A 19,449-nucleotide genomic window follows, 5' to 3' on the forward strand; every position below is an offset into this window, starting at 1 on the left:
AGTATACCCTTGCTAGGAGTAGTGACTGCTGTAGTACACACAAGAGGTGCGACAAACCATCATGATAAGTGCACACATATGCCCTCACAGTGTGTATGCATCGTGGTCAGCATCCACACACCTATCACATTGCGTAGACACTGCATGTGAAAGTACAGGATACATGTCACATATTGGGCTCATGTACTGTTAAGATATGCAGTGATGTGGTCCTATGGCAGATCAAGGATGTGTGCGTCATATCAATAAGGGTGTGTTCACCCCCCCCCCCATAGCCACGTTATGCTCTGATGGTTGTCAGTGTAAGAATATTAGATTGGTCATACATGGTCCACTAATGTTGAGAGCTGTAAATCAGACATCAGGCATTCACAAATGACATCTGTCCATATATCATCCCAGGTATGTGTTGCTGGAAAACATTTGGGCTGTGAGCATTAAAGCTGACATAACTGACACAGTATTCCACATTCAGCAATGGGCTGTACACCTGTGAGGTGTGATCAACAGTAAATGGCAGGGTGCAGAACAGATGCACAGCAATACTGTGTACATGGGTGCAGTAGTAGCCAGGGGAAGGGGCATCACCTAGTGACACAGCACATGCATCACACACATGTATACTGTTGCTAGCATGGATTGACTATAGCTGCACTGCATGCTGTTGGGTACCATATGTTATGCATGTTGACAGATGGGTAATAGGAGGACTGTGTGTACTATCATTGTGCAACCTCACCTGTGTGTGTGTGTGTGTGTGTGTGTGTGTGTGTGTGTGTGTGTGTGTGTGTGTGTGTGTGTGTGTGTGTGTGTGTGTGCATCCTGGTGGGTAGTTAGTTTGTCTGTTGGGTCACTCTGGTGAAGTGGAGGGAAGTTGATGCATGTAGGATGCATGTGTGCATGTGTGTGTGTGTGTCTGTGTGGCTGACCATGTATGCACATGTGTGATTGTGGAGTGTTCATACAGCAGTACCTCCCATTGGGATCATGCAGTACATGGACATGGACTGCCAAAATACACACCAGGAATACTTGTCATATATGTAATCACAGGAAAGCTGATAATATAATATGGTCTGTAGCATGGAACAGGCATTGAGAGGGAAGGTAGACACCATGTACACCCTTGATATTGCATTCAGCAGAGAGGTCAGCACTACAGATGCACTGGGGAAGTACTAGTCAACACCAGGGAGTGTATCCATATATTACAGTTGTCACATGATAGGGTTATTGAGCAGCATATCTGGCATGTACTGAGCATTACATACACATGACATACCAGTGTGTGATATTATGGAATGAACATAGCCCGCACATATAGAGGCCGTGCTCATGATGTCTGGACATACACAGGGTGAACACCGAATGACAGCAGTGAGGCCATCTAATACTACTACACACAGGTCAGGCAGGTAATGTAGTAACAGGTCTTATATTGTGATCGCTTGTGTAGGCATTTAGAGAACTGATATGTTAATGAGTGGAATGAATTTGTGTATGTTACCAAGTGTGATGCAGGATGGGGTACACATGGACATATATGTGGGACTGTCTGTAAACTGTAAAGTCACGGACAGGTAGGTATTACGGTGGTGTGTGTGTGTGTGTGTGTGTGTGTGTGTGTGTGTGTGTGTGTGTGTGTGGACGTACTTTTAGGCAATGCTGTACAGGTTTTAAAGTGCATTTATTGTTTTCCCCCACAGGTGGTATGGTGGGTCAGGGTCCCTCCTGCATGCAATCTGATGTTGGTATCCATACAGACACCGAAGATGATGATAGTACTGTTGAGGTACAGGTGGGGTTGTCAGGGGCCGAAACAGTGCAATCATTTGACATCCCCCTTTTAACCACCCCAACCCTGCACACAGTTTTAGTGCCTATACATACCCCATCACTAGTGGCCATAGCTGAGGTACAGCTGGCGTTTAGTGGCTGTGCACAGGAAAGTGTGGTAACCATGCCTACTGTGTCTGGTCACAGTAGGCATAGCCAGATGTGAATCGGGGCACCACATAGACAGCTGTTCCAGGGTGCTCATGGTAGGGCTGCTGGACATCATGCCCCTGGCAGAGACGACATAGCTGGTACCAGCAGGCACATGTTTCAGGCTGTCATGGAGGAGCAGGCACATATAGAACGTTACACCAGACAGGGCCTGAGGCTGCAGAAGGCTGCTCTCACATCTGCAAGTGACAAATCCCATGAATTGGCTGGTGCCATCCCTGCATTAACGGAGTTCATGGATAGGTGGCCTGATGAGATGATGACCCGCATTGACCATGGCCTGTCCTTGCTTGACCATGTGGTGGGAGTGCAGTGATGGCCATGTGGATGTAGGCCAGCAACACCAACAGCTGGCAGTCAATGTGGACATGCTAGGACTCCAAAGGGCTCCTGTAGTGGCAGTACCAGCCCCAGCATTGTGGGGGGCACTGTCCACACCACACCACAGCAGGCCATGAGCACATGGTTCTGGCCAGTCTCAGGAGGGACCGGGTACCAGCAGACATTTGAAAATCATCAGGTGAAAGTAGCACATCGAGGCCTGTACCTGCACATGCCCGTGGAACCCCTGGCAGGCACAGTCCATGAGTCCATGGCCAGAGGCAGTGAACTACACACCCTGTCAGGTATGGTCTGCAGCTGTTCATAAATGTCTGTGTAAGGCAGCCACATGGCAGAACTGTGTGCATGCATACTCACATACTATACAAACACACCTAGGGCAACCCCATACCTACACACACCACATCACCACACTCAGTTCACCTCGGTACACCCCTCATCCACACACATGGTGTCAACTTGCTTCTTTCATGGATATTTCATGGTCATGGACTCGATGGCTGGTTCCAGTGTTTCCAATGAGGCAAATAGCTTTGAGAAAACCACTACGGTTGAGCTGCGAAAGCTCATTGGACAAGTATCTCGGTCAACCTTCTCACTCCCCTCAGACAGTCGTTAATGGTGCTTGCTAATGGATCCGGTTTACCTGGAAACCAGGAACTTTTAAAATGTTTAGCTTCGAAGGAAGGAACAAATATTGGTAACAAAGACTTTAGAAAGGATAACAGGGCAGCACAGAGTGGCCAGGTTCGACGTGGTAGTCTGGATGGGTTTCCTGCACTCACTTTTGCAGGTTCCAACACGAATGCAGGTGAATCAATGAACGTTACCATGCATAATAGAAGTGCTGAGGGAGAAGGACAATTAAACAATTAATTTCCAACAGGTACAAAAAGACTTTTTAAAAACATTTTAGATTTTAAAATAGACTTTTCTACGAAAGTACAAAATACTACTCATGGCAACAATGATTCTTATGCCACAATGTTAAACAAATTGGACATATTACTGCATAAATATAAGAACTGTGAAATGGACAATGCATATTTAAAACATTGTCTAAGTTTAAATATAGTTCCAAAAGGTTTATGGGTATGTAAATACCCGAATAATGTCAAAGAAGGATTTGATTTTCATAAAGATTTATTAAGAGCGTTTGATAGATGTGGTAAGGACATTATGAGAGCCATTATATGGAATAATGAGCTCAAAATGGAGGGTGTTTTTCATCAGGTTGAAACTGTGAACAACAAAATAGTGAATGATTTGTTATTTTTGGTTGAAACAGAAAAAAACATATATTAATATGTTAGCTAACATTGAGTCAAGATCTAAAAAGACAAAAGATAAAGTTAAAAAAGATAGATAGAGATGTTAATGAATATAGTAAACAGATACATTATCCAAGGCCTAGGGAACACAAAGAAAACAGCAATTCCCAGAACATGTCTTTCAATGACAATTATATGGACAGATGGGAGGGCGAAGACAACCATGAAAACCTAGTTAGACAGGTCCCTTTGGACCACCCTTCCCCGAGACGTTCAGAGAGATTAAAGAGAAAGGTACAACCATGGTCCCTACAGACAGAAAGTATGGGACCCAATAACAACAATGAAAAAAGATTATTGGAAGTAAATTCTACTAAGGAAATTTTAAGGAATGGTAATATTAGTACTTAGCAAGGATTTAATATTTTTAATTACACCAATACCGAGATTAGCAAGGGACACTTTGCTTTATTCTCAAAAGGTTTCACTTTCATACCAAAGGTTAAGAATAATATTCTTAATTTACTAGTTGACCTTAAGTTGTTTATTCGACAAAAAAATTTGGAAATATTCTTTTCAGCCCAAGAAAAAAGACACGTAAAAAACCCTTTGACCAGAAAAAGCACTTTTAATCCACCTTTACACCCTCAGTTAAAAAACTTTGAAACCTTAGTGGAAAAAGAACTGAGGGAGCATTTAAAACACAGTAGACTAACCCCCAATCTTACAATAAAAGAAAGGGAAATTTTACAAGGCTGTAGAAACAACAAGAATATTAGAATAATGAAACCGGATAAAGGTGGTGGTGCTGTTTTCATGGATTATATTACATACAAGGGTAAAATTTTGGATATTTTAAATGATGAAAAAACTTATGCTAGGGTGTCATTAAACGAAATACACATAGCTTACAGGAAAATACAGGTGTGTTTAAATGATTTACTTTTTGAAGGATTGATTGAAGTACATATAAGTTTTTGACTGTCAAAAAAACAAAAGTCCCTTCAATTTTTGGTATTCCAAAGGTGCATAAAGATTTAGTTGATCCTCCACTGAGATCAATAGTTTCGGCTGAAGGCTCAGAGATTGCACCTTTGGCTAAATACATAGATTCTAAACTTAAATCAGTTATTTTGGCAAACAAGACTATTTTAAAAGACTCCTGGGACTTTTTAAGACGTATTGACAGTTCATTGATCAATACAAAAAGTTTCATCACTCTTGACGTGATAGATTTATTCTCTTGTATTCCTCACAACACAGGTCTGATTTGGTTTGAAGAATTCCTAGCAGACATTCACACTATTCCTTTTAAAACATTTTGAACATGTCTTGTATTAATGGACCTTGTGTTAAAAAACTATTTTATATATTTTTCAAGGTGAATATTTTAAGCAGTTAGAGGGTGTGGTAATGGGGGCACATTGTGCACCCACTTATGCCAATATTGTTATGTTATACTGGGAGAAAAAATATGTTTTCTCCTCAGAATATTACAATTGTTGGAATCTATATGGGCACTTCTTGAATGATATTTGTTTATTCTGGGATGACTCAGAAACTAAATTTGTGGAGTTCCTTGAATATATTACTGGAACTACTGACTTTCTGAGATTCACACATCAAATTAACGACAATGAATTGATATGTTTAGACATTAATTTAGTTAGAACAACAGATGGATTTAAGTCCAGAATACACAGAAAATCAACCTTTTCCAACTCTTATTTACATTTTAATAGTGTCCACCCACCACACCAAAAGAGAGGGGTCTTTAAAGGTCAACTAGTTAGAGCAAGTAGAATGACCTCTTTGGACAAGGAATTTGAAGAACAAAGTAAAATCATTATAGATATGTTCAAAACTAGAGGTTATCCAAATGAAATGTTAACAGAAATTTATGCACAAGTAAAGGATGGTAGGAGCAATAGATTTGCTCCCATTTTAGGCATAGGATTGCCCACTACTAACACGGAAATTGTAAACTCAGGACATGTTAACACAGAGCAGAAATTTTCGTCTGCTTTTACTATGACTTGTACGGATGAAACCAATGTAATTAAAAAAGTAATAAGCACTGAATGGTCTAGATTTGCAAAAATTTCAGATTTAGAAGTTATTTTTGAGAGACCTTTGCAGTATATTTATAAAAAAGGACGTAATTTAAAAAATATTTTGGAAGGGGGTGCACATAAGTATTTATACAATGTATATGACAACAACAAGAAAGGGACACATAAGTGTGGTAGTTGTGGTTACTGTTGTAATATATTGAACCTTGAGACCCTTCATATAAAAAGTAGAAACAAATACATTAATACAAATGGGTTTGCAAACTGTAACACCTCAGGGGTGGTATATTTAGCTTTATGTGCCTCATGTGATTCATTTTATGTAGGCAAAACTGAGAGACGGTTAAAACAAAGAATTTATGAACACGGTTATGGTATAAGGAAAAAGAACGACAATAATGCTTTATTTAAACATACATTAACCTGTGAGAAAGCTAATTTTAAGTTCTTTGTTATTGAGGTAGTACTCATAGACCCTAGGGATGGTCTTTGGGAGACCCGTTTAGAATATAGGGAATTGTATTGGCAGCTGGTTTTAGATGCCAGTCATCCCCAAGGCCTTAATGACATGGTATCTGCAAAGCCCGTTTTGAAACTAAGGGCTGCTAAGTTATAAAATATACACATATACACTCATATACAATATTATTCATATTTTTAAACTATTACTTTGCATCTATATTATTTATATTATTTATTGTTTTTAAAAAAGGTTTTAACATTAAATTTGTTCATAATATGTTTTAAGGATTTAGTACTGAATAGTTATGGCTTTCACTTTTGTTATCCATATCACAACTCAGGGAAACATTGGAAAAGTATATTCATGTTGTAAGAATGCTTTTTACTTTCACCAACAGATGGAGCTGTTTTTATTGCATATACTTGACACACTTTCATTTACATATTATTCAATTTTTTATTATTTTATTGATTTTATTGATTTATAAAATCAGGTCCTGACACTGAACATTCAGTTTTTAGAACAATATTCTCAGTTCTTTTAAATATGTACATATATGGTATTTTTTAGCATTTAACAAAATATTTCAAACATGTCACAATTTTAACAAGGTTTTAATTGTTTTTGTATTTTCATTGGATGTCAACATTTTAAACTTCTATTTAAACAGTCAATTTTGATTGTGGTATTCATCTGATGAAGTGAAACAACGAAAACGTTAGGATATTTTATACTACGTTAATGTTCTTTGGTTTGCAGTGTGATTTTTCAGTGTTGGTTCATGGATTTGCGAAATAAACAATCATCTGAGACTAGCTATCTGGCGTGTACCTTGTTTTGGTTTATCAGTGCAGTTTCGGGTACTTGTAACCAAATTGCTTGTTTTGTGCTAATACTCAGTCATGCACACGTACACATGTGTCAGTACTGGGGTGCATCGCTGCAGGTGGTCATAATTGTGTACCTAACTATTGTCCAAGGAGAGATGAGTTGTGTAGGGGTTGTGTGTACAGTGGTATCCTGCCACCTGACATGTGGCAGCAGGCAATCTATCGACAGACACTACTGTGGTGACTCTCAGGGTGAGAGTGACATGCATCAGCCATTCCTCCAGGTGCCTCCTGCACATGGCCACTGAGGTGATCATGTTGACATGTATGCAACATCAATTACAATAGATGGTTAGTGTCTGTGATGGAGACCTGTATCCAAGCATGTTCTGTTGACTGTGGTAGTGTAGTGGAGGTACCCATTGCATGTGGTGTGTACAGGGTGTTATCTCTAATATGTGCCAATTCTTAGACAGCTGGGCAGACATGTCAGTGTCAATCAAGCTTATGATGCCTGTACATATCCCAGCTGGATACCTGCCATCTGCATATCTGTACAGGGACTGTCAGTCATCAGCATGGCAAGTAGCTATGCAGTAGGATGAATGTGTTGACAGATAGACATTTGACAACAATATGTATGCCATGCCTACATGTCAGGAGACTTTGCTATCATGTGCTGTACAGGCAGTAGTCTACAGTTACATTCCACATGTTGGATCATTACCCAGTGGGGGTTATATACTGTGACACATCTTATACACCAGGGATACAACAGGGAGGCCTCAGAGTCCAGCTATGCCTGCAGGTGTGCCTGATGTCAGTACTACATATAGCAATCTACTCTTGCCTGGGTAGGCACTGTCAACAGTAGTACCGCCATGATACACTATATGCCAGTGTGACAGCATGTACCCTGGGCTACTATCCCTGTATGTAACACAGTCACATGGATGACAGTGCTGTACAGGCCTCACATATGTCTGTGTCCCACACATGGCATTCACATCCCTTGTTACTGTAATGACAGCACATAGTCATATGTATTGTACATGGCATTACATGCACTTATTACAGATGTCATTACCCTCCTATGTTATCAGACTGGGTGGTGTGAACTGGTTACCAGGGCTAAGCCATGCTTAGTAGGTATCAACATTGCTGCAATATAACAGCTGAGCTGATTTGTGCACTGGTAAGTGAAGCTTACACTGTGTAAGCGCCTGTACGTTTACCCATAGCTTAGTACCACTTAGCTTCTTGCAAACCCATGCAAACGCACTCAAAGCTACTCAAAACTGCCTTAACTACTCCATATCTGACAGCCCTTGTAATGCCCAGCAACAAAATGAACAGCCCTTGCATGACTTGAACCCAGGACCCTGTACACAAAAGTCACAACACTTAACCACTACACCATGAGCACTGCAAAGACAGCTGTTGCTTTTCCAATATATCTGTCAATACATATATTGATTAGTATTGAACAATTGCCTTTACTTCCACCATTGTGTAGTACTTTCTATTAATATGATTGTTGCATCGCATATGTTGTTTTATCATAATGTACACATAGCAGAGACATACAGTGAGATAAATCTGGGAGTGTATACACAACCATGAGGCTTACACATGACAGGAATATGGATACATACATATAATTGGTTGATATATGTCTACATGTACATACACATATATATTCATACATATGCCTGTATACTCATCTGTATAGTGCAACATATATATGGCCATGTGTATATCTCTTCGTATGTGCATATATATATATATATATATATATATATGTATATATATATATATATATATATATATATATATATATGTATATATATATATATATATATATATATATATATATATATATATATATATATATATATATATATATATATATATATATATATATATATATATATATATAAAGAGAGAGAGAGATATGTATATATAGCTATATATGTATGCACATCCTCTGTGTACAGATATGCCTATTTATGTAGATATGTATGAAGATATCTATTACTATATGTGCATACAGAGGTATTCTGATATACCTATTACTGTCAATATAAATGTAGGGATCCATAAGTATATCTGCATATGTATCTCTATCTGCATATGTGTAGACATATATTGCTGTGTATATGTATATATCTGAGTGTTTGTATATATATATATATATATATATATAAATATATATATATATATATATATGTACATATATATATATATATATATATATATATATATATATATATATATGTATATATATATATATATATATATATATATATATATATATATATATATATATATGTACACATACATATCCATCTATGTATGTCGATATGTATATGTGTATATATCTATATAGATATATGGATAAGTATATATACATATATGTTCACCATATGTCCTGAACATGGAGTGGAGCCCTACCTCAGCACCAATAGTCCCAACCTCTTAATGCAAGGTATGTATTGCAGGTATATATGTAGACTATTGCTACTGTGATAGAGGTTGTCTTCACAGACATGTTGTGTGTGGGAGGTCACATCTGCTTTTAACATGTGCGCCATTGGCCACAGACAGACATCCTAAGGACATCATAGTACAGTACCACTGCTAGAACAGTAAGGATCCTGTGGACTATAGCAGAGGTATGGCCAATAAATATGGACTGTCTGACACACTCTGGTCAGTCCAGAGGTATACACCAAACTCCTTAGTGCAAGACATGTAGACCGAGCCTGACAATGTGGATGTTAACAGCCATGTAGATGGGTATATCACATAAATACTGGTATACATTTACCCCCATCGGTTATGCATTCATACACCCCTGTCTGTCCTGACACATACTAACCACTGGTATAGAGGTGCCATGGCCACATACTACCCACTAGTTAGTGACATACATCTGTACAGCATCCCACTGCTTTGTCCGACATACATGACTGTTATGGTGGCCTGACAGCAGTACATCTGGCAAGTATCTGGACATAACATCACACTGGTTGAGTACACAAAGCTGCTAGGCATGTAACAATGCACTGTGCAGGCTACAGGCAGACTGCCACAACACTGGTTTACATTTCTTATGGGGGAATACACATGTTCTTGCATATATAGCAGGCTCTACAGGCATGTCACAGCACAGAGTAACAGACACCTGTGGGAAAGTGCATAACCACAACCAATGTGAACACAACCACAGCCACATATGGCAGCTAACATAATATTACAGGATTCTATATCAGTCCGTCAATATGGCTGATGATCGAACACCAGATGTTCGAACTGTGAAGCTTGAACACTGATTATCGTGAAGCCGTGGAACACCAAATTCTTTCCCAGGGAAAGAATTTGGTGGGCCGTTTCTGTGGCTTTGCAATTATCAGGACTGTGGTGGGAAGTTACGGGTCAGGTTCAGGTAAGTTTGCGATTGTGTGGACTTTAGGGTTAGGGCGCAGGTTACGTGAGTTAGGGTTAGGGCACAGGTGAGGTGGGTGTGCAAGAGTGACAGACTTTACAGTTAGGGCAGGATAGGTGAGTTAGGGTTAGGGTGCAGGTCAGATGAGTGTGTGATAGTGACGGACCTTAGGCTTAGGGTTTGAGTTAAGGACTTCGATGTTTGTGCACTTCGTGGTTAGAAGTTCGAACATATGGTGTTCAAACTTCAGCCGTTTCTTTGAACTGATATAGACCCATATTGCAGTATATGGACTATCTGATCAACACCATCCTCATATGTGCCACTCACACGCTAACCGTACATATACTGGGCCACTACACAGTGTGGTCCGATGCCTGTTTGTAGTATGGGACATGTGTGTGTTTGGTCCTACAAGCATGTAAGCCGATAGGGTAACATACAGTGAAGCAGCATATAACATCAGATAGAACAGGACCAATAACAATGACATCTACCACAGTCTGTACACAGGCCAAGGTACATATTCACAATACACACCCTGTCGACAATCACCATAAGTACACAGACCTCAGTACTGTATACACAACCACAGATTGCCCAGGTGATTTCCTCGAAGATAACCCCACCTATACATAACATGCGTCACAGTCTGATATCCCACTGGCTTCTTATCAGATATGATGTCACTAATTTATAGTGTACAGAACATATGTACCTCTTACTGAATTACATATGTACACAGGTTGACAGAGTTGTGTCTGTAGGTACAAACACAGGGCCAATATTGACAGGTTGCTGTGATAACCCCATACATTTACAGTTTTAACAGGATTTGTTGTGACATATGTCCTATGAGGGATATGAACTCAGTAACTCTCACATCTGTCACCATGTACTGTCTGCAGTCCTCACATTATGCTTCTGCAATTCTCAGATAGGTGCTCCATGAGTAACACAAGAAACAAAAGGCACCATGCATTGCCCAGTCTGCAGATGACCATACAGGTGGGGTTTTCCTCAGAAACATAGCACTGTCATGACAGGTATTAAAACATGTAGACCAGCCATATCCACACACACCCTGTTAAACCAACATTACTCCAAATGCAGAATAGTGACACTTACATTCTGTAGTCATGTCAGGCACATCCCCTGTGTGTTAGCCTGTTTCCACAGTGTATGTTGTTAAAGGTAAATCCCCAATCTATCTGTGATGCTGTTTGCCAAACAACAGATCTAGGTCCTGCTCACAGTGAATGAAAAGGCCCAACACCAACATGATGTTCCTAGATAATGGAGTGTGTTTCCATGCAATTAGCTGTGGGAATGTTACCTCAGCTGTCCCACATGCAATCAGCTAGAGGAGGGCTGCAATTCATGCAGAGGCCATCAGCTGATCATGAGCATCACTTACAAAACACATGCTGATGCTTAAGCAAAGCAGGTGTACATCTCCACATCACCACGGAGGGAGTGAGAGAGGCAGACAGAGGCAAAGATAGGTCAGGGAGGGGCTGGGAGAGTAAAACCTAAGCATGTTTGTGTCACACACCTACCAGTACAAGGTATCAATCCCCTGACTGACTGTGTATTGCTATCATATGTCTATGCAGTTATTGGATGCACCAGATAGCTTACATGTTGAGGAGCTCTCCAACCGTATATGTGATGGTGAGTGACGTCTGCAACAGTGATATGGTAGTGATGCGGTAGGTGTAGTACACGTGCCTGTCTGCATGAACAGGTGTCAGCCTTAACACAACCACACTCTCTCAGGGACCCACCCACATTGACACATTGACAGGGTCAGGAAAAATCAGGGGTGTAGTGTCTGGATTGGCCCACACAGGTGGGTATTGCATTCACCATCCAGTCACCTGGGTAACTATTGTGTGTGGTCATTGCTGTGCATTGCTTGTCATGTATGTGTTCTTTAGTCCATGATATGGACGATGTCTGGGTTTGCACACATCCCACATGCATGTACACTGACATGTAGAACTTTACCTGATGTATCTGGCCCATGTTGTGTACACATATTGTTATCATAAGATGTGCCAGTCCTGGCCTCATGTGGCAGGAACAGGTAATGGACAGCAGGTTGACCCTGCACCTACAATGATAGCATGATACAGGTATTCTCTGGTGTCAGTGGCATCTGTCCATGCAGGGCATGTGTTTTCAGGCATGGTATGTCCTTTGTGGGTCACATTTTATGGCACCACAGGTGTTGCAGGTGTCCAGTGTGGAACATAGTGAAGGTGCACTGTCTGCATGTACATGCCTGTTGTACTGATGGACAGGGTGCCATGCCCTCTGTACTCCACTGCAATCACACCATGGTTACTAACTGTGGGCAATATGCAGGGTACTACCACCATACCCTAGGCAAGTGTGTTTGTGTATGAGGCATGGAGTGAGAGTGTTCTCTGGGTAATGCAAGGGTTGCTAACTTTGTTCACCAGGCCTTGATGTCACATGTAGGGGTATGGATTGGCACCCCAGCCTCTTGACTATTTCACATATGTTATCCTTGTATGGTGGACATTTTGAAATATAATAAGGCCACCATATAAGAAATTTGCAAAACCCATGTCACAATGAGTCCAGTTGTTGCACACACATGACCACCTCCACACATGATACGAATGACAAACACAGACACATACACCTGCCATGTCTGGGATTAGAACTCCTACTCTTACCTAAATTGATTATTACATTACAGCACTACACAGTTATAGGACACGCCACAAAGATTACTGGTGCACTCCTTCCCCATAGGTGTATTTCACAGTGAATGACATCAGCAGCCTTGCAAAAGTAGGACATTTGATCTGTAGTGAGTGTGACTAGCCTAAAAGGCATTGCTCCCTACACAGACATAGAAACACACAAGCAAACATCCACACTTGCCATGTGTGGGAATAGAACCCCTACCAGAGTACTATATCACACTACAAGATTACACTGTTATAGGATGTGCCATGGAGATTACTGGGCTACATATTTCTCAAAGGTGCATTTCACAGTGAATTACATCAGCAGCCTTGGCAAAGTAGGGCATTTGATCTGTAGTGAGTGTGACTAGCCTAATAGGCATTGCTCCCTACACAGACATAGAAACACACAAACAGACATCCACACTTGCCATGTGTCGGAATAGAACCCCTACCAGAGTACTATATCACACTACAGCATTACGCTGCTATAGGATGCACCATGGAGATTACTGGGCTACATCTTTTTCAAAGGTGTATTTCACAGTGAATGACATCAGCAAGGCATTGCTCCCTACATAGACATAGAAACACACCTACAAACATCCACACTTCCCATGTGTGGGAATAGAACACCTATCAGAATACTATAGCACACTACAGCATTACGCTGTTATAGGACACGCCATGGAGATTACTGGGCTACATCTTTCTCAAAGATGCATTTCACAGTGAATGACATCAGCAGCCTTGGCAAAGTAGGGCATTTGATCTGTAGTGAGTGTGACTAGCCTAAAAAGCATTGACCCGTAGACAGACAGAGACACACACTTGCCATGTCTGGGATTAGAACTCTTACATAGCTAGTTTATCACACTACAGCAGTACACAGTTATAGGACGTGCCACAGAGATTAGTGGGCTACATTTTTCTCAAAGGTGTATTTCACAGTGAATGACAGCAGCAGCCTTGCCAAAGTAGGGCATTTGATCTGTAGTGAGTGGGACTAGTCTAAAAAGGCTTTTCTCCCTACACAGGCATAGAAACACACACACAAACATCCACACTTGCCATGTGTGGCAATAGAACACCTACCAGAGTACTATATCATTACGCTGTTATAGGACACGCCACAGAGATTACTGGGCCACACCCTTCTCAAAGGTGTATTTCATAGTGAATGACATCAGCAGCCTTGCCAAAGTAGGACATTTGAATTGTAGTGAGTGTGACTAGCATAAAAAGCATTGCTTCGTACCCAGACACGCACACAGTTGCCATGTCTGAGATTAGAACTCCTACCTAACTAGGTTATCACACTACAGCATTACGCAGTTATAGGACACGCCATGGAGATTACTGGGCTACACTTTTCCCAAAGGTGCATTTCACAGTGAATGACATCTGCAGCCTTGCCAAACTAGGACATTTGAATTGTAGTGAGCATGACTAGCCTAAAAAGCATTGCTCCCTACACAGACAGGCACACACAACAATTGCCATGTCTGGGATTAGAACTCCTACCTAATTCATTTATCACACTACAGCATTACGCAGTATTAGGACACACCACAGAGCTTACTGGGCTGCTCCATTCCCAAAGATGTATTTCAAAGTGGATGACATCAGCAGGCTTGTCATAGTAGGGCTATGAGGAGGGCAGTGTGTGTGCATGGGCCATAACCCATTCATCTAGAGGTTGACACAACACATGCAGGCACACGCAGGGTTATATTCTGCAGGTGCGTGTATACAGCTGCTAGATGACTACTGCCTTGTACAGTCATGTTGCACAGCTAGCACTTGCACCACATAGTCTGTAATGCTGATGGATACCAGTGGCTAATTTTTACAGTGAGTGACATTTACACATCATGTGGCTGTGGCCATTTGGCTGTATGCTGGGTGGAACAGGACTCATGATGGATGGCTTTTTGTCACAGTCACTCTCTTCCACACATCTATGTATGTCTACTTTTGGCTTATTATAGTGTGTTGCCTTAGATATATGTCTGTATTCCTATTCTCTGTGTGTGCAAAGCATGACTGGTGCATACTGAGGAGTGTATGCACTAACATCTGCAACAGTCAGATATGTATGGTTCACTGTTGTTTGCAGACATGGGCTTCATCTGTTTAAGTGTATGAGCATGCCCAGTATGACCTTTTGGTATGTTGTTGTCTGACATTGCCTTCATTTCTCTAAGTGTGTGAGCATCCCAAGTATGCCCTTCTGTATTGAATGTGTGGATCCATTCCAGGTCATTTGTACTCCAGTGCAGACCTTTGTGTTGTACACCTACAGGTAGTAAACTGTTTCTGCAGGGTATCTGTAGATCATTTGGCAATATGGGGACAAACTGCGAAAGGGATAGCGTGTACTGTAGGTGATTGTGTCTGTGCTGCTTCTGCTACATGGTACTGGTGTTAGCAGAGATATTCAGACATGTGTACTGTTATACACTGTGATGTTTTATTTCCTCAAGTACTGTCATGTGGACATTCTTGCTCAAAGTGATGTCCTGGGGAAGAAGGGTGAATGCAGCTGTGTCCGGTATTGTGGGCAGATGCCTACATATTCATAGTAAGTTATGCCATTCTACAGGGGGAACTGCAGGCACTTGCTACTGGGTCTGTATAACCAGTTCAGCACCTTGGTAGAGTGCTGGCAGAGGATCCCAAACTTGTATATCCATTGACATAACAGTATGGCCTTAACTTGCTGTGGCAATACCTCACAGCTGTAGAGATTCACACAGGTTACCCAGAGGCAGGGGCCATGAGTCAGGACATTACCCCTATTGTGGTATACTGGCAGGTTTGTAGCCATCCATTTATGTTTTTGCAGCCAGGGATAGTATGTTCACACAGCTGTGTGTGTTGGACCTTGCACATTCCATGCTGCCCATGTTCCCACCCCCCTCTATTATTCTATCACCTGCCATACATTATACATACAATCTCTGATACTTTCCCTAAAGTTATCACCTCATCACAGCTGTGTTTCAGTGTTGGTTCACAGCTCATGCAGTGGGACATGGTGGACATGTTACTGTGGTTTGTCCTTATGGCCTTGCATATGGCTTATGTGGAGTGTGTTAAGTTGTTATGTGAGTGTCTATGACATAACATGCATTGGCAGTACATGTGATACACAGGCCTTTGGCAGAGGCCTGTAGGTCATTTGGTGGTGATGCAGGCCAGCTGTGGCAGACCGTTGCATTCTGTCAGTCCTACAATCCTAGACCGCCCTACAGTATATTCCCCTGGGCTGACAGGGTAGGTGTTTTAGGTGTTCATACAAATACTTTCTATTAGTACTGATTACGTGGTGTGGATGCTGGCAGGGTGTTACCTACAGCTAGGGACACATCTGCATGGAACACCTGCACTGCATGCTGCATTCTGTTGCTATTTCCATATACAGGTGGTGGTCATATTGTACCCACTCCAAACAGCAGGGATACGACCAGAGAGGTACCTGTGGATGGTGTTTGGGTGAGCTGGGTGCATGTGTGCTATGGACACTACTTGCATCTGATGCACAGATATGCATGGGGCATTCCAGTTATGGTAGCATGTGCAGGTACAACACCTGTTTCCCAATACATCAGTCCTACAACCTTTGTATTCTGCAAGTGTTCGGGCAGACTACATAGGTATTCCCTACTACAGGCCCAGATAATGTGATGCATACCTGTATGTACAATTCTAAGGATGTGTCCATTTCACAGTTACACATTATATACTGTATGTCTGGGGTCCTTTCCCCTGTGTACTGCTTGTATATCTAGCCCAACAACCATGCCATGTCAATCTTTCAGATGGTGATACATATTACCACCATACATTTACAATGGCTTACTGCTTCCCTGGAACTTCCCTGGAATGTTAATTCCACCTAATACACAGCTTCTTAGTGCTTCTGTGGGACACTAGTGATATCTGCATTGCTTACTGTACTTATTTCCTTGTTTCACTTGAAAGAAAGTTACTGTTTGTCGTTTTTGCATTTAAGTTACCTGTAACATATTGCACTTAAGTTACCTGGCACTTGCTCACTAAAGCAATTATATAAGTCAGCACTAAAAATTAAAAACACTACACCCTCACTCCCCACTGGCCCTTGTTTTCAATTATTAAGGAATTCCCAATATTATTCTAGCATGTCCAAAGGTCAGTTGTCAATCTCCTCTCCGGTCTAGCTGGTGAATCTGGGAATCTTGAGGCAATGTTACAACTGCCTCATGTACACAGACAACCCTCTCCTCCTCCCAACAAATTGCAACACATGTGAGAGATGCAACCATGTAGCCTAACTGGAGGCTAAGCTCTCTCAACTCAGTACTGGCATAACCAGTCAGGAGGAGAAGGAAACCACACTCACTACAATTCCAGTCTCACATAGACCTACCACGACAGCAAACCAAACACATAATCACACAAAAACATACTCGGAGGCTCTAAATAAAGATCTGCCTAAGCAGCAGATACCTCCAAAGCAGACACCCAAGCAACCGCTACCCCAAAACAAAACACATGCAACACATATCTCACAAAGCCAGTGTGCCAAACAGTCACAGCCCTTAAGACTAAACAACACACCTGATACACTTGTAATAGGTGACTCTATCGTCAGGCACACTGACGTCCCGCTCACCAGGCTGAACAAGGAGAGGGTCACAGTGAGCAGCCTGTCGGGCGCTAGGATCCGCCACATAACACAAGCACTCAGGTCACTCCAAGGCAAATACAAATATGATTCAGTCATTGTCCATGCTGGTGTAAATGACCTGAAACGTACCTCCCTGGACTACATGAAAAGAGACATAAAGGAGCTATCTGAGCATGTAACCCAGGCCGGTATGACCCTGACCTTGAGTAGCATCTTACCCTCACCAAGAATGATGCCACAATATGAAGACAAGATGATCAATTTCAACAATTGGCTTAAGTACTGGTGTCATTCAAGGGGGATCCAATGCCTGTCAGCTTGGGATGATATGCTCGACAAGCCACGATGCTTCACTAGCGATGGCTTGCACCTGTTACCCCTAGGCTTTCGGATATTGGCAAAGGCTCTTGCTACCCCCATAGTGCCTTTTTTAGGCAAGGCTCAAAAGACAAACCCACCTCCATAGGTATCACAAGGGATAAGAAACTAAGAGTAATGCTACTCAACGCCAGAAGTCTAAACCTCAAGATGCACGCACTCGAAACTCTCCTTAGCATGGAGAACATCGACATCTGTGCAGTAACAGAAACCTGGTTCAAGGCTCTCGAGAGCACCCCAGCACTACCCAGTTATTCCTCATACCATGCTTTTCGGCCCCAAAACTTGGACCGAACCACAAAAGGAGGGGGAGTATTGATATTCATCAAAGATACCCACACCTCCAGGTTGGTGGCAAAGCACGAAGCATCAGAGACTATCCATGTGCAACTAACAGTGGGTAAAACTGCTTTCCAGTTTATAGTCTGCTACAGACCACCCTCCCAAACCCAGGAATCCCACTCGGCCTTCCTGAGAACACTGGAAAATATGAAGGTCTCGCCAAACACCATTATATTGGGTGACTTCAACTACCCAAACATAGACTGGGAGCATTACTCTAGCTCCAACACCCTAGCCCAAAGGTTCCTAGAATTTATAAACTCAAATGCTATGGAACAACTTGTTACCACTCCCACAAGAGGGGAAAACATACTGAACCTGATCATCACCAACATGGGGACACTAAGCTCCAGACCAGAAGTGTATCCCTCACTGGTAAGATCAGACCATAAACTAATCTCACTGGATATTCACATCCCGATCCCACCCCCTGCCCAGAAAACTACAGTGAAGAACTTCTCTAAAGCAAATTTCACACTCCTCAAAACTGAGGTGGAATCTTTCGAAGCCCCCGGGCCTGTGGAAAATACGGCCAAGACCGCAGAATCCTTTATAAACGCATTCTATGAACACCTTCAGGAATGCATGGATCATGCAATCCCAAATAAAACCAAGACCCAATCCTCCGAAGGCAGACGTCCTGTCTGGTGGATCCCAGCCATAAACAGACTATACAATAGAAGGAGGAAGCTACTAAATGATAGAGCAAAATCCCAAAAAGGGAAGGCATCACTGATCAGTATTAGCAAAAAACTACGGGCACTCATAAAATTGTCTAAGGCCAGCTTTGAGAGAAAAATTGCACAGGACACTAAGGATAATCGGAAGGCTTTCTTTAGTTATGTTAGGAACCTGGGTGGTAATTCCCAGATATGCTCAGAATTAGTCCAAAATGACA

This window comes from Protopterus annectens, chromosome 1.part0 (assembly GCF_019279795.1).
Source record: "Protopterus annectens isolate FY-2018-M chromosome 1.part0, PAN1.0, whole genome shotgun sequence".
NCBI classification, from domain to species: Eukaryota; Metazoa; Chordata; order Ceratodontiformes; family Protopteridae; genus Protopterus; species Protopterus annectens.